The sequence below is a fragment of the Gavia stellata genome, chromosome 3, assembly GCF_030936135.1.
Source record: "Gavia stellata isolate bGavSte3 chromosome 3, bGavSte3.hap2, whole genome shotgun sequence".
Lineage (NCBI taxonomy): Eukaryota > Metazoa > Chordata > Aves > Gaviiformes > Gaviidae > Gavia > Gavia stellata.
The window spans coordinates 96,979,476-97,003,802 of record NC_082596.1 but is presented as its reverse complement, the minus strand read 5'-3'; the positions used below and the strand labels follow the sequence as shown (position 1 = coordinate 97,003,802).

At 42.9% G+C, this 24,327-nt stretch overlaps 1 protein-coding gene across 1 annotated transcript in view; it reads right to left on the bottom strand.

The window, feature by feature from the left end:
- Positions 1–24,327, bottom strand: part of JARID2 (jumonji and AT-rich interaction domain containing 2) — a 224,261-nt gene that overhangs the window by 91,939 nt on the left and 107,995 nt on the right. Inside the window, exon 3 of the mRNA XM_059835974.1 lies at positions 5,684–5,825. The gene's annotated coding sequence lies outside the window, so the exon portion shown is untranslated. The remainder of the gene's footprint in view (positions 1–5,683; positions 5,826–24,327) is intronic.

Below are 24,327 nucleotides of genomic sequence, written 5' to 3'. Positions count from 1 at the left end.
AGTCCCCTCAATCTTTTGACAGCTCTGCTGCAAGAAAGTCTTTTGCAGCTCAAGTTGAAAAGGATGTATCACTAAAAGAAACCACTTAAATTAGCAGCTTGCCTACCCTTGACTGGCTTTTTTTGTGCTGAGGGTGCAATCTGGCTCTGCCAGCCTAGCAGCTGTGTAGCCACCAGCCAAAGGAGACCAGCGCACTCGCCTCCCCCTCCTTGGCCACATACTCGCATCTTTGCATTTGACTAACCTGGACACTCATCTTGCCCCACAGTGAGCCAGTTCAGGGAGTTAAATTGTCATCTAAAAATAAAAAATTTTTAAAAAGACGAACAGGAAAATGGGGCAGGCAGCAGGGAGCCAGCACGAGGCGAGGGACAGGAGCACATCCCACAGATCGGCCTTGCTGTAGCGCACAACCACACTTCTGATTGTCACATGCTTGAGACCGTCAGCAGAAAGCTGCTGTACTAATTAAAGGCCTCAGAAGATTCCTAATAAGCAATTTCTAGCCAATCTAGCTGTGGCAGCTTAAAAAACTACTGCTCCCCAGTGGGTTGTCCCTTTCTCCTGCTGCCAGCAACCTTCCCTCTAGCAGAACTGGACAAAGTGTCTTCTCCTGGGAGCTGTGCACACCCTTGGGTTCAGGGGGAGACGTGCATCCGCGCTGCTGCTCCTGCAAAGGGGGGAAATTTCTTCAACCCTCTTTTTCTTCTAAACTAAACAAACCTCTTTGCCCCCCTTAATGGAGAAAATACTCTAACATTAAGTAAAAAACCCCAAATTTAAAGTTTAATGTTTACTAAAATCAGTCAAACTCCTCCCACGTCTCATAGCCTTCTATTAACAGAACTTTACAATAAAAGATGAACACATTTGAGCATTTGGCAATTCCTTGTGTGCACTTCTGGGAAGGGGGCCATGTAGATGAGTAGCCACCTGATTAGCAACAGGAAGCAAGAATAGTCTGCTATCACCAAAGATTAACACACTGTCATATCAAGTCTGCTCTGCATGTCTCTTCTTGGGTAAGGTGAGCAACTGTCACTAGAAAGCATACAGCTGTCTCTGCACACCATTATTAAATTGCCAGTGGTTGTAGTCTTAAGAGCTGCCCATAAAAATGGACGAACATCCAGCACAGTGACTCAAACACCTTTGGCCTGTTACCTATTGACCTTCTCAACTGAGAATCACAGCTGGAAGTTGGAGATTGGTACCAAGAACATGCAGCTACATTGAAGTTACACTTTTCCTCCCCCAGCAATTATCTCTTTTACAGGTTTTTAAAATGCATGGTCTTTACTTGGTGAAGACCATCCAACCTGATAGTTTATCAAGCCTGTATAACAATGCTTTTGTTCATCTCTCCCAAAACCATTGAACAAACTAGCAACTGCTCTTACTTACATGGCAGTTAGGTAGCAACCCATTACACAACAGATTCAGTGTAACATTTGAATGCTTAGCTTTTGCCAAATGTTAGAATAACACTGACGCCTCCTTACTGGCTGAAAGTAGTATTTACTATTCAGTATTAACCCTCTGCTTCCCCCCAGACCTGGTCGCTTGTAATAGACACAGCTCAGACCAAAGCAAGTATTGTCCATTCTTTGAGTGGAAACTCAAACAAATCTAAGTATTTTGAAGTCCTGAGCTTGCCACTATTGTCACTGCCAATCCTCCTTAAACCCCATTTATTCTGTAAGTAGGGCTTCTAATTTTTGGACCGATCTGGAGACTTTGCATAGGCAAAGCTGTACGTGTACGTCTTTTCCTCCTTACCTCCATCAACCTATCACAGCTGAAACCTGCAGCCTCACAAAATTGCAGGTTGCACACTTTTAGTACTGTTCCATGGTTTCTGTTGCAATCTAAAACCCTACCTTTTTAAGAAAAAAGAAACGGAGATGGGACTTTCCCCACTGGCTGCAAACCTGGCTGTGTATGATGCTTCCTCCAGTCCCCAGAAAGCAAAGGTGTTAATTACTGACAAAGTACCTACACAAAGACTAGTTGGAGTCATTTGAAGCATAACAGCACTGGGCCACAGTGTTCAAAAGCCTGGTCTGTCAAACAAAGTATCCGAGTTTCTGAACAAAATCTGCAGCACTATATTAACTCAGCATACTTTCCCCAGAACCGCAACCTCTTCCCTCCCATCACGATGCTCTCTTTATGGCATGTGTGGCTCTTCAATCAAGTTATGTTACTAGGAAAGGGGTTGAAACTGAAAAAAATTGGATGTGATAAACCTGAAGCAGTGCTTGGTTGGGGGTTCAACTGTTGTGTTATGCAGCTTCGCATTTATTTGTGAAATAAGGAATACTCAGCAGTAATCCCTCTACTTGTTAACAGGCAGGCTGGTAGGGATTTACCTCCCCCACAGACACTTGTCAGCACCTACCTATCTATCTACAACTAAGTCCTCTGACCAGTAACTCACTGGGAGCATCCACTGCCTAGTTTTGACCCAAGGAAAATCTACACCAGAGATGGCTGGCATAATGAGACCATAAGGCAATGCTAACTGCTAGCAAACTCACCCTCCACTCAGCTTGCTACAAGAATTGGCGCTTGCTATTCATCCAGGCTCTTGTGCAAATCATCTCTGAAACTGGAAGTTTGGATCAACTATAAATGCAAATTAAACACACACATGCTGCACATACGCATGAATCTATCTCCCTATTCCACCTATATGATGTGACCTGCTCTAGCAGGAGGGGAAATGCTGCCAGATCAGTCCACTGAACTGACTGACCTGGGAGCCAGAAGACTGCCAGACACAATGGCTGGGAAGAGGAGGGAAGAAGAAACTGGGAAGAGAGTGCCCCCACAGTACCAGCCTGCCATTACACTGAAGAACTGCAAGGTCAAACCAGAGCCTTAAACTACTAAACAAACTGGAGCCCCTTACAACAGCCTCCCTTATTTACTATGCTTACTTGCTTAGCACTCCTTTTGTTTCCATCACTGGTGTGAAATACAGGTGACCTATTCCTCTAGAAGATGACAGGTTCAAGTTTCCAAAAGAAACATTCCTACCATACACCAAAAACACCCCACCAAAACCCCACAACCCATAAAAAACCCTAAATAGTAACTTACATATATATATATGGTTCAAACACCACAGGAAACCTGGTACTCAGAACTCACTGTATTATATAGAGCAAGTTCCAAACATGTGTGCTTCACTAAGTGCACCAATCCCTAAAATAATTTCACTGCATATACCACCAGCTATATACCACAGCATCTTGAGAAGACAAATACTCAGTTTGGAGAGGGGAAAAAACTGCATGAAGTACATGCTAAAGCTATAGTGTTCAAATGTGTATTTTAGTACAAAAGTGCCATTAGTTATACACACAGCTAAACAGACAACTGAAAAGTTTGATTTTGAGGAAGCCCTGGGGGCAGACAAGGAGGGCACAATTTCTCAAAACTTGGATGAACTGAGGCAGTGAACCCATAGATCCCATTTCAGTCCCATCCCTATTGCTCATCCTCCTGCATATCCTTTGTCTACCCAATATTCCTGGCACAACTCTTTGTGGGATCCCAAGATGACCTGGATTGAGGAAACATTACATATTCAGCTCAACAAAACAAAAAACCTCAAAGGAAACAAGAGGAAGACATCAAAACGCTCAACATGCTGCAATACAGCTTAAGAGAAGGAGCCCAGAAGAGGTCTGTCTGCAAAGAGGAAGCTGGGGGAGGAAAAAAGTAGATAAAAGTTTGTGTTGGGTGTAAATGGAAACAAAACAGGAACGTTCTCCTTCACAGCAACTGCAGCAACAACCGTAATGTCAACAGTTCACGATGCGTGAAGAACTGAAATGATGCCTTGTCTTCCACAAAAGTCAGAAAGATATTTTTCACCTTAGCTTCTGTTTGGGGTTTTTTTTTTTTTTGGTTTGTTTTTAACCTGAAAAGTACCAAAGGCACTGAGTTCCCTATTATTAGGCCTGAACCACCCAGCTGCTTCTCAAGTGTCTGAATTCCCACAGACAAAAACTAGCAAATACTCCTCAAAAAAATTTCACCTGCAATACTCAAATGCAGTTTCTTGGGATGGTGATACAGCAATCCCACTCATTTCTGCAGCTGGACTGTGCAGGGCACCAGAAGCAGACACAGCGTAGGGACAAGCCCTCCCACCCTTTGCCAGGCCCAAGAGAGGAAGGAGCTGCCCCCCTCTGTTGCACTGGCAGCTGCTCCTGCAGCCGTGCTGTGAACAAGAGAAGAAAAACCACGCAGGTGAAAAATAAAGAACCCGGGCAAAAAGTCTCAATCTGTTGTCCTCTCACTATTATTTTTAATCCTAACCAGCTCCTTGAATCTACTCATTGTGTGACCCTCCAAGCGATTGTGTCAGCACGGCTGAAGAACGAGGGGACAAAGCAAGTGTAGAGGGCAGCAAAAATTCCTTAAGATAACATGCAAGCAATGGTGGCAATGCCGTGAAACGATGACCACTGTCTCCCAGGATCACACCTACAGTGGCTGTCACCTAAATTTCTAAGCAGAAATCATTTTCAAGCCTCTGTTACATCTCATAAAGCCAAAAATAAACACACAAATATTTTTCCTCTGACCAGCAGTAGGATGCAATAAGCCTTACAAAATTTCTACCAGTATAGAAGATAAGACAAATTTTATTCTGAAACACCAGAGGAGCTAAGTGGGCATATTAACTAGACTTTGAGTTTGTTGCTAGGGGGTAGAAAAAGGTTGTGGGGACCAGGGGTGGGGGACACAGGAACAGGAACGGGGGTCCAGGAAAGGACCATTCTCCTCACCCCCCACTGGGCTTCTCAGGGGAATCATAAGGTCATGCAGAAAACAGGAATACTTCTTTTGTTTGAAAGAGAACTTTATGGTTCATTTTGGCTTGGGACTAGGATGCAAGGAGTGTGGAGGAAAAAAGGTTGAGAAAGCATTTTCCGTTTCTCTGTTCTAAATGGCATTTTTCAGACAGCCTGTTCTGGTTCTTACTTCATACAGAGGACAACTCCCAGCCTCCTGCATTCTCAGCATATTTTTTATAATAGATTGGCCTGAGTCCTACAATTTTAACCCACATTTTGCACATTCAGGATAAGAACTCGTAAGAGTTCAACAAGGACCTCATAACTGACTTCTAGGAAAGAGGAGGCAGCTTGCTACCGCAGTATCTCAAAGTAGTCCTTTGCAACCGATACCCACCACACTGCCTTACTATACAGTTTCTCTTCTCAGAAGCATCTGTTTTATTCTTTTTTTTTTTTTTAACTTCACATGGTTTCATTCACAGAAAATTAAAAATAACTACTTTAGCGATACTTCCCTTGAAATTACGCACACATACGTATTGACATGTCCCTGAGAGGCCAAAGCCACAAGAGGAGGAGGGAGGGCAGGAGGGGAGTCAGTCTTAAGGCATTTAATTCAGCAATCACCTATTGCAAAACAACAACTGCTTTTCCATGCTTTCCAAAACAACAAGAACCATCTATACCAATGGATGAAGCAGAATTTACTATATTGCTCACTGTTACTAGAAGGACTCCACACTGGAAGGTCTGTTTATGGTAGGGCAGTATGTGCCACCATACCCTACTGATAACATGATCACAACCTTATAGCACAAAAGGGACAAAGCAGAAAGGCTATACTTTAATCATAATGCACTACTGACCTTTTCCTCGAGGGCCCTTCTTCAAAATCTGAAGAACTAACATCGTTGCTCGTTGAGGACACTTGCGATGCATCGTCCTTCTCATTCTCCAGCTGTTCTGACCCCGGTCCTAATCCTTTAGATTGGCCATTAGTGAGAAGTCCTGCAAACATGACAAAGTAGTACACAATATTCAAAACCTGCATTACCAGTGCCAAATGGATTTTATAAAAATTCACACGTGACACTAACGATAGAGAGTTGATGCCAAATGGATTTTATAAAAATTCACACATGACACTAATGGTAGAGCGTTGATGCCCAAAGCAACCTTCTTGCAAGGAGACATGCTGATAACATTGATTTTGAACAGAGGTATCCAATAAGAACCTGCCTGGATTGTGTGTTTCCAATTTGGTTAACTGTAAGCCCACAATCCCCAATAACTATACTACAGGCATTTGCAATCGTATTTATAATCTTGTCACATCCCTTACTCAAAAAGGGACACAGCTTAGACTCATAAACTCATCCCTGTTTTACAGAACTCCTATTGACTGGCATAGATGAGAGCCTTTTGTATTTCTCTGTAGATCAATATAAAATTAAGCTGCCGTTTGGTCAATTTGTCGTCGCCTTGCTCTTCATTCTGCTGCTTCCAACTATTGCAATTTATGATTCTTTTAAAAAAAAATCCTAAATCCCAAAGTGGTGAACATCAAACATCTGTTTCTCAACTCTGATTCTTCTAGTCAAATGTCACTCAACTACAGAAACTCCAGACTGCCAGCAAAGGTACAGAAGGCAGGGGAAATGTCTGCCACAGCTGCCTTCCCTTTTGTGCCTTTTCTCTCGTGGTGGACTACTACAGCAAGCAGAGTCACACAGATGGAAGAAAGCATTGGGCCCTATACAAGCATAGCGTTTAACAAATTTTTCATATTCTACTCAAATGAGTAATATAATTTGACTCTTGCAAACAACAGCAAACAGACAGTGAAGCCACTCAGACTTGAGGAAGAATTAAAATAGTAATATACTCTTCAGTAGGCTTTGGGATGAGAGGGAGGAAACTTACTAAGAATTTTATCAGCTCAGTATTTACTTGGTGTTTTAAGAGCTTACTACCAGAGGAGCTGCAATTTTAACCAGGAGAATGCTTTCCCATCTCTCCACCAAAATACTTTTGCAAATGGCGTAACAAAGCTTTGTTTCACAGCTTTATTTCCCCAGAGAAACACTGGTAGGACTCCCCTCCCTCAGCCATTTCAGTCCCCCTTTCTATAATTGCACCTTAGAAAGAAAACAGGGAGGGGGCCGACCCCTCCCAAGATAAACTGGGCAGCAAGGCTTAAGAGTACTAAACCAAAAATGCTTACTAATAACAGCAGTTCAAAACCTTCGACCAGTGCTACACCATTTCAGACGTCTATTTTCAGGAAAATCACCGTTTAGCACCATCGATGCACTTACTCATCGCATAACCAAGCATTCAACCAAGCTCAGCTTCAAAGAGATGCTGAAGCATAACCAGAGCAAGAGCGAGGCACCTCCTCCAGCAAGCTGCCTGCTCTAAGTGCGGGTGCCTTGGCCACAGCCAAATGCTCCCTCCCTGCAAGGCCATTTATTCACTGCTCGCTTGGGCACGACTGAGTACAATACATCCTCTGCAAACTGTCCAGCGCTTCTGATTTCAATCTAATCGCTCCGATTGCCCATTTTTAAACAGCCTAATCCAAAGTCTGCATCATATCACTACATCATACTGCTCTCTTCTTTTTCCAATCAAAGTTTACTCTTATTCATTCTGAACTACAGGAAATTTCTCTTGACTTGGAGTCAGAAGCGGCTACATGGCGGCCACAAGCTGCAGTTTTTGTACGCTGTTTTTAAAGTACTACCTACAAAGCAGAAGCCTGCATTTTTTTATGTGGGGAGGATGCAGTGAACTGCATTTTTTTCTTCCTAATATGGAGCCCACAAAGCAAAAGTTGAAACTGAACACAAATTTTTTCATTAAAACATCTCTTCTAGCCAGCCTGAGATTGGCAGAGAGAAGTTAAATGACCCAATTTACATTTTCACTCCCCTTTTGTTAAATTCCTTTCGATACTTCCTTTCCATTGAAGAGATCTCAAACTGTGACCCAACAAATAATAAAAATGTCAGTATCAGCACATGATACTACAATGAGGTTTGTAACGTAACACAACAATATGACACGGGGTGACAGCATGCCTTCAAAGCATTCCCCAGGAAATGAAGGCGACTGTTTAAAAAACATTAAATGAATTATATTTCTATGCTGAATTCACCCACTAGAAGCCTTAGTGCCCAAGTTTATTCTTAATAAAGTTTCAACTTTTGCTTTGCATTTTTCCATGAAACCACTGCTGATAAAATTTACAATTTTTAAACTCCAGAGAAGTCTAAATCAAGCATATCATTTGAGGCCTGATACTCAGTAACTTCACTCTTACGGCAGAATTTGATTAGGTTTTCCAAAAGCAATATTTGTTTTGGAGACTTGCCATATGTAAAACCCAGCAACCTGAAGTATATAAGTCAAGAAAATCACCTTTCAGGCTGTCAACTTTTGTACACATTTGGAAGGCAATTTTTATTCATCCTTTCACCCTGCCAAACCATCAGTGCACTTGGGAGACAAGCAAGATTTGTGTCCCTTAAGGAAAAATATCGGTTTGTCTACTATTATCTATCATAACCAGCACCATCCCAAAATGCAGTAATATTGCTCATAACTGAAGTTAGCCATCGTCAGCTGAAACCAATTAAAACAAGTGCCCTAAAATGGAGGCATAAAATTACAAATGAGAGATACTGATAAATAATGGGAATGGGTGTCATGTTCTACAGGTTTTCAGGGCCAGCATAATTGCTAAATCCACTCCGAAGTGATGAAAGGCACAGACAGCCAGTCCACAGCCTCCTTCCAAGCACTGGAGAGAAAGCACATGCTGAAGCAGGCTGTTATAAAGTTTATTGCCACTCAATCATTTTTATATCAAATGCATTCAGTTTGCCCCCAGATACCTTTTCCTTCAAACACCATTCCTGCTATCTCTAACTGCAATAAACAGCATTCTTTTCTGCTGCGCATCAATCGGGAGCTATAAAGGGTCTGGAGGCCCCAGGATGGGGTGGGGACCCTGCAGTTGTACCAAGTGACACTCAGGCATCCCCATCACCATTAATGAGTTGGCACCGGTGCAGCTGACAGGACGTACAGGTCTGCCGGTGCACTGCAGGAACAGAGTCCGACACATGTCCATCCACGTGGGCTTGACTCTCCAAAGTCAACCAAGCTACAGCAAGCATTCGTGTTTCTTAAAAGCTAAGTACTGCAATTGGGTATGTATATAAAGACGGAAAAGCAACCAAGCAAGAAAATACTCTTTTGCATAGTCTGAAGAGCTGAACCACTCTCTAATCCTGGCTACTTTGGAGCACCCAGCAACAGTCAGCTAAGGAACCAGCAAGCCATCAGGAGCCAAATAAAATCAAAGGGACAAATAGTTCCTCTACTGCTGTTCCATGGCTGTGCCCTTCAACCTCTAAATCATGATGCCAGCAAGCCCTGGCTCATGGCAAAGCCCGTGACCGGTTACGTTCTCAGCTGCCGGAGAGCTGGCAGTGGCTGCCTGCCCCTTGCCCACTGGGCTCAGCTCAGCCCCAGCTCTCACTGCCTTCTCCCCTGGCAGCTGGGCTCGTGACCAACCACAAGGTCTGAATAACCAGGCAGAATAAATCAGGGTTGATAAAAATAGACTTTATTCCTGTAATATAAAGTGTTTGTTTTAAAAGTCAAATTAGATTTTTTATTATTTTAAAAAAACTAAGCCTCATCAAAATTAAATTTGAAAGTACAGCAGCTTGGATTATAAATCAGTGTAGGATTTCATATATTAAAATGACTAACATGAAATAATAATTTATATAGAGAGTGAAGCAGTGCATATTTGCTGCTAAAGTTTAAAAGGAACCGAAACACTGAACGGCTCAAAGTCGCTGAATAAACACTGCTTTAACTAAGTCACTAATAACGAATTATTTAATTGAGTCAAAAATACAGGAACTCACATATCAAATGACATCTATGGTCCCTTAAATACACTGTCCTGGTTCTAACTGATCAAGACTAGATACTTTAAGAGAAAGGTCAATTGTTAATTCCTAGTAATTAAAAAGGGTAGCTTAAAACTGAACCATGGAGATCTTAACATCCTTTCTAAGACGTATCTTAGCCACACAAACGTCAACTTCACAGTTTTGCTGAATTCTTTTTTAAACTTCTGCATAAGCTGTGATAGCACACTGCAGTTTTAGTTACATGCTACTTAAAAAGACCAAAAAAAAAAAAAAAAATCTACTTACCAGCTTTTAACTGCATTGAGAAAAAGCAGCAAATGTGAATATTATATCCACTCTGTTACAAGCTGGGGAAAGCAGAAAAGCCCTTTCTGCCTTCTGCACCCCAGTCATCATTAAAGAGACTTCTATCACCTCCTTTTTATTTGCCTTCCACACTCTGAATGTTTTCAAATCTGTCTATGGCTACAAGTTTGTTTGTTTTTTCACATGCAGGAAGGGCTCTGCAATGAGCTGAACCGTACCCTCTAGGGTGATCCAGGCAGAATACGGATATCATGGCTTTACAACCTCTGCAGAGTGTGCTCCCTCTTGTTCCTGCTGCATCTCACTATCCCCTTTGCTTCCTGACTGTAGTTGTTAACTGAGCAGAGGCCTTGCTGAGCCTTCTCCAACAATGGCTGTGTGCCTTTCACCAAAACCAGTGTGTGTAAAGAGCAGTTAAAGTTGCTTAAATGAGCTTACTTCAGGGGCCTTGCACTGACTCAAGCGGATCGCTTCTCATGATAGCCTAGCAAGCAAAACTTTCTATCCCAGTGTAGGCAGGGCTTAATTTATACTGGTACAGATTCGCTAACCTTACTGTTTTTTGTGATGCGCACACACTTTTAGCAGCAATCTACAAGTCTCTTCTCAAGCCATGATCTAACCCATCTCTGGTCATCTGGAGAGACAGCTGACAGGCATGTGCAGGGCAGGTCTTGGGAGCACCTGAACACATGATGCAACATCACAGTACCTGGGAATGCACTGTACAGTAAAACACCATGTAAGTATAAATACACAGGATGAAAACAGAGGAGGAAAAGAGAAGCAGAAAGCAGCAACATAAAGGAAGATGGAAAAAACACAAGGGAGGGTTTGGGGTTGGTTAGTTGGTTTTAAGAATAGATGAGATTACAATTACTGGTATGTGCTTCATTATTAAAGTTACTGAATAATCAGGAAACCAAAGGGGAGCATCGGAACAAACCTCAGTATCATGTGGTTAGTTGAACACAGTGGTTGGGTGAAGGGACTTTCACAATGTTTCCAAAGCACTATTTCTACATCACTTACTCTAACGCCAGCAAGGCATCTGAGCATGATGTTCTTCCAACAAGACAGCAACACCTATTTTAGTTCACCATTTCCCAGTCCTAAGGAAACTTAGGAAAAGAAATACATTCAATTTTACTTCCAGTCAGTTCTTACAGTCAGAGGCAACCCACAAAGCCATCACATTAGAAAAATCAGCAGTCAACACCACACAAACACAAGCCAAAGATATCAAAAGCATTAACTGACCTAAATAAAGGGGATTTCAACATGACCATATTCACAGCTTTCTATATGGGATGAACAACTCACGTCTGCTGGTCCGCACAGTTCAGGGCAGGGGAGCCATACTGCAGATCTCAGCTATACATGAAATACATGACTCTGCTGCCAGGTGCTTCTTGACCACACAGGGACACCCACTTCCCACGGCCAAGAGATACCGGGTTTGCCTCCCCCGCCCACCCGGCAACTCCCTCCTTGCATTCTTCCCTGATCCCTGCAAGCTGAACCGCTCTGGGCTGGTGCAAAGGCCCAGTTTCCAGGGCAATTGGCAAAACAAACGAACAGAAGTTACGAGAAGTTTAAAAAGTGCATTTACTTGAAGCAGCATTCTCACCACACTGGGACAACAGTGTTATTTATGAGAGCATGCAATAGCATGGACTGTAGTTACGCAGGCACAGAGCTAAGGTTCTGTTCACGTATAGAGTAACGTATCCATCCGAACTTCAGCTGTGCAGTCTCAGGAGTTGCACAGGAAAGCTTTGTTTTAAAAAAAAATTAGCAATTTTCTTCCTTTTGCACTGTCCCTTTTAGGAAAGTTGCCACAAATGTAATGTCAATGTAAGAAAGCAAGGGGGTTAATCATCCTACACCATGGTCTGAGAAGTCTGTGCCACCTGAACATGGACAAACTCTTCAGTATAACCGCACTGTGGAAGACCACCAACACGAGTTCTACGCCTAAAATATGGAGGGGAAAAGTTACTACCTTCAGCTCTTCAAATATTTACTTTGGCCCTTAGTTTGAAGCAGGTAATATTCTACATGAAAATCTACATATAATGAACTGATGGCTCACTTACACCTCTTGTTTTCCTTCCACCTAAGAACTACAGGACTTAACAGTGTATTAAGAGCTGTAACATTACAGGCAAGTTTACTTGCAAAGTATGGTTAATGAATAGTCCTCATCAATTTTCCAGAAGCAACAGATGAACAGCTGCAATACAATACAAATTCACATCCCATTGTCTGTAACCCTAAATTTATCTTCTACCAAAAACACCCTTACTTGCCAAAGTACATGCTGAAACACTACCGAAATCTTGATAGGCACGTTAAATAAAACCATTAATCATATGATGCCAAGTTAAAACACACTGGTATCTCCGAAACATCTGCAACAGCCTGCATTGATCAGCATACTGTACAGAGTTACTGTATTTAGCTGTTGTATAGCTATGCACAAAAGATAATCTAGTTTTATAGTGCAAATGCCATCTGTCACATTGTCACAGCATGACAAGGTATCCCATTACATATTAAACAGACAACAAACCTCGAAAATAAGGCCTATTTTCATGCCATGGTTGTCTTAGAGACTGAAGAGCTGGGTTTTCATGGTAGCAACATAATTTAAAAAAACAGAACACGCCAAAACATTTTTCTCTGGGATAAGAGATACCTATTCCCTGTCCTTTTTTTTAAGGATAGCTGTCATAAAGAAAATGCTATTTTGATCTCATTTGGTAATGCAGAACCACAACAGTTTTCTGTCTTTAAATAAAAATCAGAGCATGAAACAGTCGTTGTTTATACCATACGATGCTCTGTGTTGCCACCATGATGGTAATTAATGGTACGTGGGCTTTTCAGATGACAAGCCACTGGACATTAGGTTGATTGTGGTACATAAAAGAGCATATGCATAAAGCAGCACTGATATGCCAAAAACTGTTAGCACATAGCTTGTACAGTCTTCATAAATGACTAGAAGAGTGCTTTTATATGTAGATATACATCATTACTATGGAAGCCAAGCATGAATGACATTACAGCACACGATGTGTTTGTCAGCCTGTCAAAAGACAAGATCACCAAAGAGAACTGATTAAATAATACAGGTTGAAAGAAGCTCCTTACTCCCATTATGTCTCCATCCAAAATTGCTATTAAGCTACCAAAGACATTTATGTTACTTTGTTTCCTTAATATGAGCCCATTATCAAGTACCTGTTAGCAGCATTAATTGAAATTATATTGTTCTGGTGTTTCAACACAACACTTTTAAGAGTGTTTTGTTTTGTTTTCATTTGGAGGGGGTTGGTTGGTGGTGGTGGTATTAAACTGGTAGAAACAAGAATACAACAGTCAAAACTGAACCTAATTTAATTCTGCCAGGGAACTACCCCAGGCCATCGGACATACTTCAAGTCTCAGTTTTATTTACGAAATATGCATCTGGAAGACATTTAAAAAAAAGTCATCTACCGACTCCTGCAACATATCATATACTGAGAAAAACCTCACCTGAAGTCTATACTTCTGTTATTTTAGGTTTATACAAAGAAAAAAAAAAATTATTCAAAGGGCCACACCTCTCTGATTAAAAGACGTTTCTCCACTTTTAAGGACACAATGAAAACTGCGACCCCGTGCTTCCCCCAGGCAAGACCCCTTCTGGCACCTTATTCTTCATAAAGCAGAAGGGGGGTCATCAGGCTGGGCTCCACGGTGGCATGACCTGGACGAGGGAGGGAACAGGAGTACCAGACAGACTGAGAAGCAGGTGACGGAGATAGCAGCTGTAATGCTGACTCCAAAAAAGCTGGGGGAACAAACAGATCTCTCCTAAATCCCCTTCCTACAAATGCAGGGAGCTGACTAAGTCAGAGCTGAAAACCACAAATAGCTACCTTGCATTTTCCCACCTTTTTTTTTAAGAGGGGGGAAAAAAAAATTTCCAAGGAATGGTTGCCCCAAGACCCAAAAGCTAGGGCTGTCCTGAATCACAGAATCACTACGGTTGGAAAAGACCTGTAAGATCATCAAGTCCAACCTGGAGAAAAAAAAAAAACCACCCCACACCAAAAACCCACCACACAACAACAACAAGCCACAACCCACCCAACACCACACAGCACCATGTCCATCAAGCTACATCCCACAATGCCACATCCTCACGCTCCTTGAATATCTCCAGGGAGGGTGACTCTACCACCTCCCTGGGCAGCCTATTCCAATGTTTCACCACTCTCTCAGTAAAGAACTTTTTCCTAATATCCAGCCTGAACCTCCCCTGGCGCAACTTGAGGCCATTTCCTCTTGTCCTATCACTTGTCACTTGGGAGAAGAAACCAACACCCACCTCACCACAACCCCCTTTCAGGTAGTTGTAGAGAGCGATAGGGTCTCCCCTCAGCCTCCTCTTCTCCAGGCAGAACAGAGAGGAGGAAAGAGAGCTGATGGCTACCACCTTACCAGCTGTTCCCTATCTGTTTTATCAGTACCATTGTGCTATCAAGCTCCTACCAATTGCCCCTGGAGCTGTATGATAAGGGGAGAGCAGCAGCTTTTCTAATAAGTAGGTACCAGGCTGTGTAAAGGTCATTAAGTTTTGACAAAGAGAAACACAGTTTATTTTATAGTACCAGAAGCACCCCCTGTTAGCACTGGGGCAACAAGAACCACGTACCCTTCCCGTGTGTTGCCAAGGAATCACGGTATTTGATGTCTGCATCTTGTATCCACCTTCGTCCCCCAGCCCCCCTTGATTGCAGTCAGAAAGCTTCGGAGGAACAAGAGGACTCCAAATGGAAGATCCTAGCTATAGATCTTTGCTGTTCAGAGAGACATGGGCAGAGAAGTCATAAAGCCCTTTGCAGAAGCAAGGGAACACCACCAGGAGCGAGCTCAATTAGGGCGCAGGGACCTGGACTCTGTCCAGATGCAGCCACCGCCCAGTGGGTGCCCCTGGAGAGATCACCTCCCCTCCCCAAGCTTGCCCACCTGTAAAATAAAGGTAGTGAGATCAACCACCACAGAGAAGCGCAAGGGAGGAGTACAGGAAGTAAGCACGACACGAGACATGGGGTTATTATTAAAATCCCTCAAGTGGTGTGTGCCTCATGTTGATTTTCACGCTGGACAGAGTGGCTTTATTTCTCCCCGAGGAGAACAAGTGCCTTTTCATTTGCAGCTATGCCAGAGACATCTGTCCTACAGGACATCTTCTCTCATTTGGAGGTAACATATCCAATCTGGAAACAGAGTTAAATGGGCATTTTATTTGGAATTACAGGCACAAGCATGTCCACAAGTGTAATTTATCTCTATTTAGTTCAAGGATATCAGTGATAGAAAAATGGGCATAACCACTGAGAGAGAGAAAAGTCTAAGTTGTCAGGTATTAACAAAATTATCAGTGACATATGAATAAATTGTTCTTTGGGGTTTATGCCAAAACCATCATGTCTTGTTTACCCTGCCTTTTCTGGGGAATTTTATGGCTGAATGGAGAACCAGTAGGGTAACATCCCACAAAAGGAGAGAGTCAAGGAAGCCCTCAACATGTCTGCGAAAGAAAGCATTTCATTTTAAAATGTGTTGTTTCTTTCACTTTTATTTGGTTTAAATCTATTTGACAGTTATTTGAAGAAAGGTCACTGACTCAGTTTCCAAAGTGTTTTTGCCTGTTCTTCACCAATATCCCCTGAGGTGAGGGAGATAGCACGGATTATTCTGGTAAATAAGAATTAAGTAAAGCAAGCTAGTCAGCATTTTAGGTCTTTGTCATCTATATGTGAGCACCAAGTGAGGGCAATTTCTCGCCCTTCTGAATCACTTTTACAGATCCATCTTAACTGTAATACATCACTATAGCAGTCCCATTTTTCAGTTAATTACTTCCCCCCACCTCGGCATTGCTGGGATTTGCTTTTAGACTCAGTAACATACCTTACCCTGTTTCAGAGTTAAGCTTCCACTAGGAATGGATGGACAAAGGAACAATAAATCCCCACTTCAAAAATCCCCATACTTTGGCACCGAGGGACTAGACAGATTAGTAAAAATGAAAAAAAAACTTTAAAAAGACATTCTGGTATTTTAAGTAACATGAGAAGGAAAGCTATGCCATGAGCATGTCTCCAGACAACAGCTATTCTACACTAGAAAGTAAAAATTAGCAATTGTGTCTCCACAGAGTATAAACGAAGGAGGAAGAAAGAAGGTAAAGGCAAACACAGGGAAGCAAAGAAGAGCCTGCTAATTGGAAGAAAATACAACATATGAATGTGCAAATAAAACAACAAGGGAAATAAAAAGGCACGCAATGTCTCACCGCTAGCAACGAATACTTGGGAGCCTGAAAAGGGAGAGATGTGCAGCTAAAACCCAGAGACTTTAGCAAGGCTTGGTTATATTTGTTACGATTTCTAGGAAATCCTTACAGGCTGTACAATTCGAAAACAGCGTATCTGCATGAAACCGGATACAACAGCAAAACAGCATCCTGACAAACATTTGCTACACGCTTTTCCTCTAACGAAGCACGGTTCCTCCTGATTTGCACTGAGGGATCACACAAACAGGACAGGCTTACGATCTCGACAGATGGAGGTGGCGAAAGGCCCATTTCTGGAACCAGAGTCGTGGTCAGCCAGCATCTTGGGCCCGCCAAGGAGATCACTGGCAGGGACTGGGCCAGCCCTGCGCTGCGCCTGTCTGCGGGAGCCCAGCCCCTCAGAGGAGCGAGAACAGGCAGCCCAAGTTAACTTCTTTCTCACGTAAACCAAATTAAATGACGTGACTGGAGAAATAAATGTAGGATTTGACTTCCACACACACCTCAACAGTGAGCAAAACATCAGACTCTGGAACAGGAGGACAATTCTAACACAGCAGTGTGCTGTAGGAAAAAGGATGGGGAAAGGATGAGAGAAGTGCCAGAAAGCCCTTTCGGGGAGGTTATCCTCTGCTTAATTGTCTCTAATTCTGCCCCTGTGTGACAAAAGCTGTGAAAGGCAAATGCTGAATGACATACTTCTAATTGCATAGTCCCGTTTGATATTTTAATGCATGTCATTGCGGATTTGCCTTTCATGACTTTTGCCAAGAGCACGGGCATTCCTCCAGACAGATAGAAGAAATATTTTCTCCCCCGACGCGACACGAGCTATGAAGATCTTGTTTGCTGCAAGAACACACAGCCCAGTGATGCAGCAGTGACCCTCTCACACAGCCAGCAGACAGGGGTGCAGATTCAGCCCTTTCTTCACTGGAGATGCTTTGAGCTTTCAGTCAAAGAAAAGGAGGGAAAAAGTCCTCCTTTTGTCCTGGGAAAAAATAATAGAGCTAAATGCTAGATGTTCTACAAGAACTCAAGTCACATATGACAGATATTTGAATTAAACCATTTTAATTACTTTCACTCCACATTTTCAATAACTTTTTAGTGAACATGCCCTCCCTAACTCTGAGATCATCCATCAGCCAGCTCCAGGAGTTCAAGCTGTCAACCTCTTTCGCTGACAAGGATTATTTTTTTTTTTCCCTGGCACACCACCTCCTTCTACTGAGTGCTTGAATTATGATCTCCAAGTTTAGAGCAATTAAATATCCACTGACTTTAAAAAAACAGGCCACAGTCACTTCTAACTTACCACCCTAGCCTCTTCAGCAACACGCCAGACAGCCCTCCCCTGCCCCAGGAGGTCGGGGCAGCCCAACGGGACAGCACGGCAGGGAGGCAGCCTGCCTCCCGCAACGCCACATCGCAAGGCCGCATCACCGCCGCATCGCCAGCACCGCCTGCAGCCAAATTTCCAATTGCCTGCCAGCCTGAGCACTCACATACCTGTTGAGAGCCTTAACGTAGGCTTGACAACCACGCCAGAGTAAGGCCCTGTGACATCCCAGGAGGAGAGGAGGGAAGAAAGCTGCCTGAGCAATTCTCAAACGCTTGGGTTTTTTTAAGCTGTTCGTTTCCCAGGCTTTTGTCTGTAACCCTAAATTTTGTCCATGATGCTCGGCGTACGGAAAGGCGATTCTCTTCAGGGCAAAACCAGTAGCTGCTTTTCCTGGGAGCGAACCCTTCCACTTGACACCATCTACCCAGTGTACCATTTATTTCCTCTCCTTCACAGAAAGCAGCTACAAGGCACCGTAAATCACAAAAACTCAAACACCTGGAAAGCCACCAAAACTCAGCCTTTGAACTTTTGGGACACCTTCCTCCTTGTCACTGGTTTTACATCTAGCTTGCTAAAGTGATTATAAAAATATATATATAATTTTTTTAAATACTTGGCGTGATTTTAATGTATGAAACAGCAACGTGGCCATAAGAAGATTTTTTTTCCATACAGTAAGCAAACATATTTCAAACATATTTTCAAAAACAGTTTGCTTAAAAACAAAACAAAACAAAAACCCCACCTATCTTTCTGTGAAATCTGTACTTGCAGAACTGTATTCACCCCTTCCCAGGGGGAAGGGATTTCTTTTTTTTTTTTTTTTAGTGGGGGCAGACATGTGAGTATCATTTCCTCACTTTCTTAAATTAAAGGTCAGAGGAGTACACTTCATGCTCAGGATGAAGAGCTGCCCTGCTATTTTGACTCAGCCCCCTGTAATCTGTTTGCAGAGTTATTGTCAGGGGAGAGGAGGCTCGTGACAGTGACAGTAAAATGTTTAGACCAACCGCTGCAAACTGAAATCACAAGTGCAATATGAAAGCCCGACACGAATGAACAAATTGTTCTGCCATACGCGTGCACGGGAGCAATGACATTTCACCTCTATTCGAGCACTAAGTCTTTGCCTAAGGTAAGGATCCCAGCCCATCTCCTGTCTCCTACACGACACCAACAGCGCTGGCAGGGGTTGGCGGATGTCTCTCTGATGCACGGCAGCTGTCTACCTGCTAGGCACAAGCAATGAAAAAAAAAAACCACGCAGGGAAATAAATCTGTAGCTGGAAGACACTTGGGAGAAAGCCCTGCCCTCCCAGACCAGCTCCAGTGCCGCAGTGACTGGAGAGCAGGTGAGGGGACAAAGCAGGAGCAGCCCATGCTTGGCCGTCAGCTGAGCTCCGAGTATCTCGCCACAGGAATGACACACAGGCCAAAGCGAGAGCGACACAAGCTTAAAGGCATCAGATAACATAAACTTCAGCTACCTGCCAGAGAGGGGACGGAGACCCTTCTCATTTTAATTAGGAGGACAACTCATTCTCGCCAGCTTTAATGAAATGTCAGCACTGTAACAGCCTTTAAGGAAATGCTCCTCATATGCCAAGCAATTTCCATCTCTATTTCTAGCTCTTGAGACCAGCAGCTTAACCTTACTTTCACCTCCCTTTTGTGAGAGCTACAGGCGAACCACGGGGGAAAGAGATGAGAGCTGGGGTAGGGGGCCAGCCACTTGAAAACCTGATGCTGGAGAAAGGGCTTCTGAAATGTTAAGGAGACTTTCCGCCACACCACCCCCCGGAGGAGTTAAAGAAATTCCACCGCCATGAAATATTCTGCTGCTATTTAACAGCTTTTTTTGCTCACGTTTTGGGGCATCAGAAGGGGAAGTGAAACAACATTAGCTGCTTCCTGACTTAATAGAAACCTTGGAACGACCGTCAACACACACTTATACAATTAAGACTACACAGTGATGGGTATTTAAGGATTTTATCTTTCTGAGTAAGCAAAAGAGATAAAGTACTATCTTGTAATTTTTAAAGAATACTGACTTTTTTTCCCCTAAAACAAGAATTCATTGCACAGAATTTTCTTTCCCTCCATTCATGTAACCAAAGGCTGATATCCCGTAGCATGTTTCTTATTTTAAGTACAGCATCAGAGAAGTAGGGGCGAAGGGTGGGAGGTGTGTGCAATGGAACGGCATAGAAATACAGGATGAAAACAGCAAGCGAGCTTTCAAAACGTACCCAAGAGGCTGTGTGTATGCTGAAGTTCACCATTGTATTACTACAATAAGAAAAAAACCCTGAATTTTGGGCCAAAAGCACATTACTGATGTTCAAAAAAAGCCTGCATAACTCTATTTCAAGATGATGCGACAATACTGAAAGCGGGGGGGGAACAAAAGAGACAACAATGAAGACTGGAATCCCTCTGTACATTGCCAGTACCCTATAAAAAGCTAAAGAGAGATATTAAACTGAACCAGTTCAGGCAACAAAGGTCTTCCTGGAGTTAGAGAATTCCCTACACTGTGTTTCAAGGCATCTCTACTAAGCTAAACTCAAGCTACGACGACTATTAAATAGCATTAATGGTTATCACGTGCTTAGCACTTCATGTGTTCGAAGGGCTAAAAAACCAAAACAAACCACCAAACACAAAAAAACCCACCCCCAAAAAGACCACATATGGAACAAATGGAAGAAGAATTTTGCCTGTCCCCACACAGGGGGAGGCTATAGCAACATTTATTCTGCAGTGGGAGAAGACGTCCTGCTTTATAACCATAGGCCCACGTGGTGGAGTGAGGCAGAAGGGAGGGCGTCAACCCCGCCGCAGGTGCTGGAGCCACCCTCCCAACACAGGAGGATGGACCCATCTCACGGGAAAGCAGCACTGCAGGCTCGCCGCGCTGTGTTTCGGAAAAGGAGCAGCACACAGAGCGGGAATCCTTGTTGTCAGCGTCAAAGCTGGGATCTCAATTAGCCCATAACCTGCACCAGCTGCTTGATACGCTAACAGCCTTTGCTTCTTCACATGCCCAGGCCACCCAGGTCAAGGTTTAACTCCCATGTAAAATTGTTTATTAGTAACACCAAACAGCTATACAGTAAGGGCAAGAATGGATGTGAACAAAACCATCTTAAACACCTCTCCCCGTCCCCCCCCTTACAGAAAAAAGCCCCCTCATCCGGTTTAACAGTAAAAAGAAATTTTATGACTGGATCCCAAGTGGTAAGCAGGATATGAGAAAGAAGGAGAATCCAATTTTTTTCTCTACTGGTATGTAAAATCAGGAAAGGCTTTGGGAGAAGCTGAATAGATAAAAGTAGACTGCTTGTAAAGGAACAGGGTGGACTTTTTACATTTAATTTCTTTCTGAACTTAAAATCTGCCTCAGAGATATTATGGAAAACACTTTCAAGTTAAGGAAAAAAAAAAATCATTGGGGACATGAAGGCCTCATTGTTTTCCCCAAACTTTATATGTCAACACATACACATGCATAAAATCCTCCTGAGACATTAAATCCACACAATGTTTCTTGGAGAGGGTAAAAAGAAAATGTAGGTCAAGATGTTGAGATAGGGATTGCTTCTGAAAGATGAAAGCATAAGAGGACTAAGCTTTCATTCCTTATGTTTCTTTGAGATTTCAAACAGAGTGTTATTTGATAATGGTTCCTTTCAGAAAATTGGAATTTAATATAGCTAATTATAAGTTAGAGAATTAATGTACAGTCAGTACTCCAACTGAGCTGGTATACCATGCTGATGCTTTTTACCAGCATGTCCCCAGTGCTTATTATAGATCTTTTCTCCAAATACTAAGGCCAATCTGCTCTCACATTAGGCTGGATGGCCCAGGAGTTTGTGGGAGGAGGGGCGTAAAAAAAAAAAAAAAAAAAAAAAAGAAGAAGAAGAGAAATCTATGATCTCCACGGCTCTAACGCTGAGCCTGCAGCAAGCAGCCTGGAGTTGTCCTCACAGCATGGCACGGCACAGGAACAGACCTTCCCGCTTCAAAGGGAGCACAGAAAATAAGAGGACAAAGGCAGAATGCAAACCACCAGTAGCTAGAGACGAAAAGTACATGGAGAAACAGGAAAACATTTTCCTCCTTCCTATTAAAAGGGAGGAAAAAGGACGACGACAGACAATGAAGAGTGTAGACAAACAGAAAGAAAGGGAGTACTCATAATTCTCCGATGTTAACATGGAAGTATCTGAGAATTATTTGTCCTATAAGGAATCAGAAGCTAAAGATCCTGACCTACATTTCACAGAGAGCAAGCGGCATAAATAGGAATATCCCTCATGACAGGCACCAGCAGCAGACGCAGCTAGATTTGGACCGGGAGCAGTTTCTCCGCAATTTGGAAGCAAGCCACACGTCAGTGTTTCAGGGACGTATGCAGGTTTGAGATGCTCTGTTTCTAGAGATGGCACAAAATGTGTTCAGCAACATCTGCTGCACATCACTGGTTAGTACGTAAAGTAAAACTGTAGCTTGCATAGTCTTAAACATAGATCGTACTTGAGTGAATTTTGAGGGGAAAAAGGCGCATCATGGGAAACTCTGCAATCCACGAGGTTCCAGCATCTTTCCCTTTGTTTTTCACTGTAGTTTCCAACGAACTACTAAGCCAGCACATTTCTTTTAAGTTCTCCGATACATGTGTGAGCTCCTGCAATGAAATCCTGTCACTGACCAAGACATGAGTTCTGTGTTAAGGTCTCAACCAGAAGGGCCATACCTAGTTTCTTCCTCAAAGCAGTACCTACGTTCAGTAAGCTTCTGCGGGAAAAAGGGGCACGTTTTTTACATAATCAGTATACGTTTCTTACATGTTAGCAGATCAATTCCTCTGAAGTCATATTTTCATTTGGCATGTCCCCACCTGGGTTAGCGCAGGACATTCCCTATGAAAGCAGGTACTGCCTTCCAAAATATTCTTCTGCTCCCAACAGGCCACATCAGGACAAAACCTGTCCCCTGTAGAGGGCACCTCCTCCCTCTTCATACTGGAAGAATCCCCCAAATCCTTCTGCTGAACTTGGCACTACCACCCGCTCCCAAACCTTGGGGAGCTGAGGAGTACTCATCTTCCCTTCACTTCTTCTTTCAAGCTGCAGAATAGCATTTGTTTTTAGAGAAAACAAAAACAAATCTAAAGCTTAGCAAGGTCCTTCCTACCAGGCTTAGGGCTTTAGGGAACTGAAGTCTTCTCTTGAGAAGAGGACACCAAAACAGTTCTTTTCCATTGCTTTCAGCCTGAGTAAAGGAAAACAGAGCTGACATGGAAAACACCATCTCCTTCAGTCTACTCTCTGGTTCCTGTTGCCTGAAGAAGAACCTGGTCAACCTAGGTCAGGAGGGAAAGCAGTCACTGGACAAAAGCTGAAAGCCATTTTCCTAAAACCTTGGTAATGTTTCCGAGTCCTTTGTCTCTAGTGGCAGAATTTCTCCTGAAAGTAGGAAAGCACAAACTGAAGAGCAGTCTGTCTTTCTCAGCAGAGTCTGTTCCTTTCTAAGTTTTCCTGCAAATTTAGTTTTCATGAGACTATCCCCACTTAGTCCAAGATCATTTGAGAACCTTTAAATAGGAATTAACTTAGCAGTTATAATTTTAATCCAGCCAGATAATAATCCAGCACCATCTCAACATCCAACTATGCCAGGGAAATTGAAGGACTGCAAAACCATCTTCCCCATAAACCCAAATATTCAAGTTCGCAGGCAGTATCTTAAACTCCTTTTTCCAATCAGTCAACTATTCTTAAAAAAGTTTGCTTTCCAGGCTGTTAATGGCAGACACCTAGATCCGTAACAGAAAGGTGGTTTTCTGCGCTAAGCAATGCCTTAACTAACAGCACATTTATTCTACTTTATGAGCAGAGTATTTGTATATAACCCTGTGTTACGCTCTGGATGTTAATCAACCTTCAAGACTTTACATGCCAGTTTTATTGGAGCACCTTCCATGCTGGCATAAAGGGGACTTTGTACCAAACAGTATTCCTCCAGCCTAGGAGAGATCAACATCATCTGGTGGCTCAAAAACCTCTCTTTCACAAAGTACTTCTACTCTTCCATTCTGGTTTCTTGTTAATGAGACTTTAAATATTCAAGGTAATCTATGAAAGAGTGCATTTAAATCTACAATTGCAAATGGGCTGTTTATCTACTTAGCTAAGACAGCCTTGTCTATTTCAATTAGAGAAGGTCATTTTCGGGCAAATGTAAACTGGCATTTGAAGTTCATCCCTGCAGGACAATGAGATGAGGTAAAGCTTCTGGGACAGGTTTCCATCTGAATAAGACTTGACAAGTAGTCCCTAACCACAGACCTCATTGCTGCACAAAAGGCCATCTTCAATTGATTTTGGAGAGGGGGGAGAAGAGTAGCAACAACTATTTTTCAAGAAGATTTGGAATTCAAGCCACATTCTGGTAACTTCTATCCCTTATTCATGGCTTCCACCTGGAGGTAATCGCTGCTGACCTCCCAAGATGTAAAGAGGGCAGAAC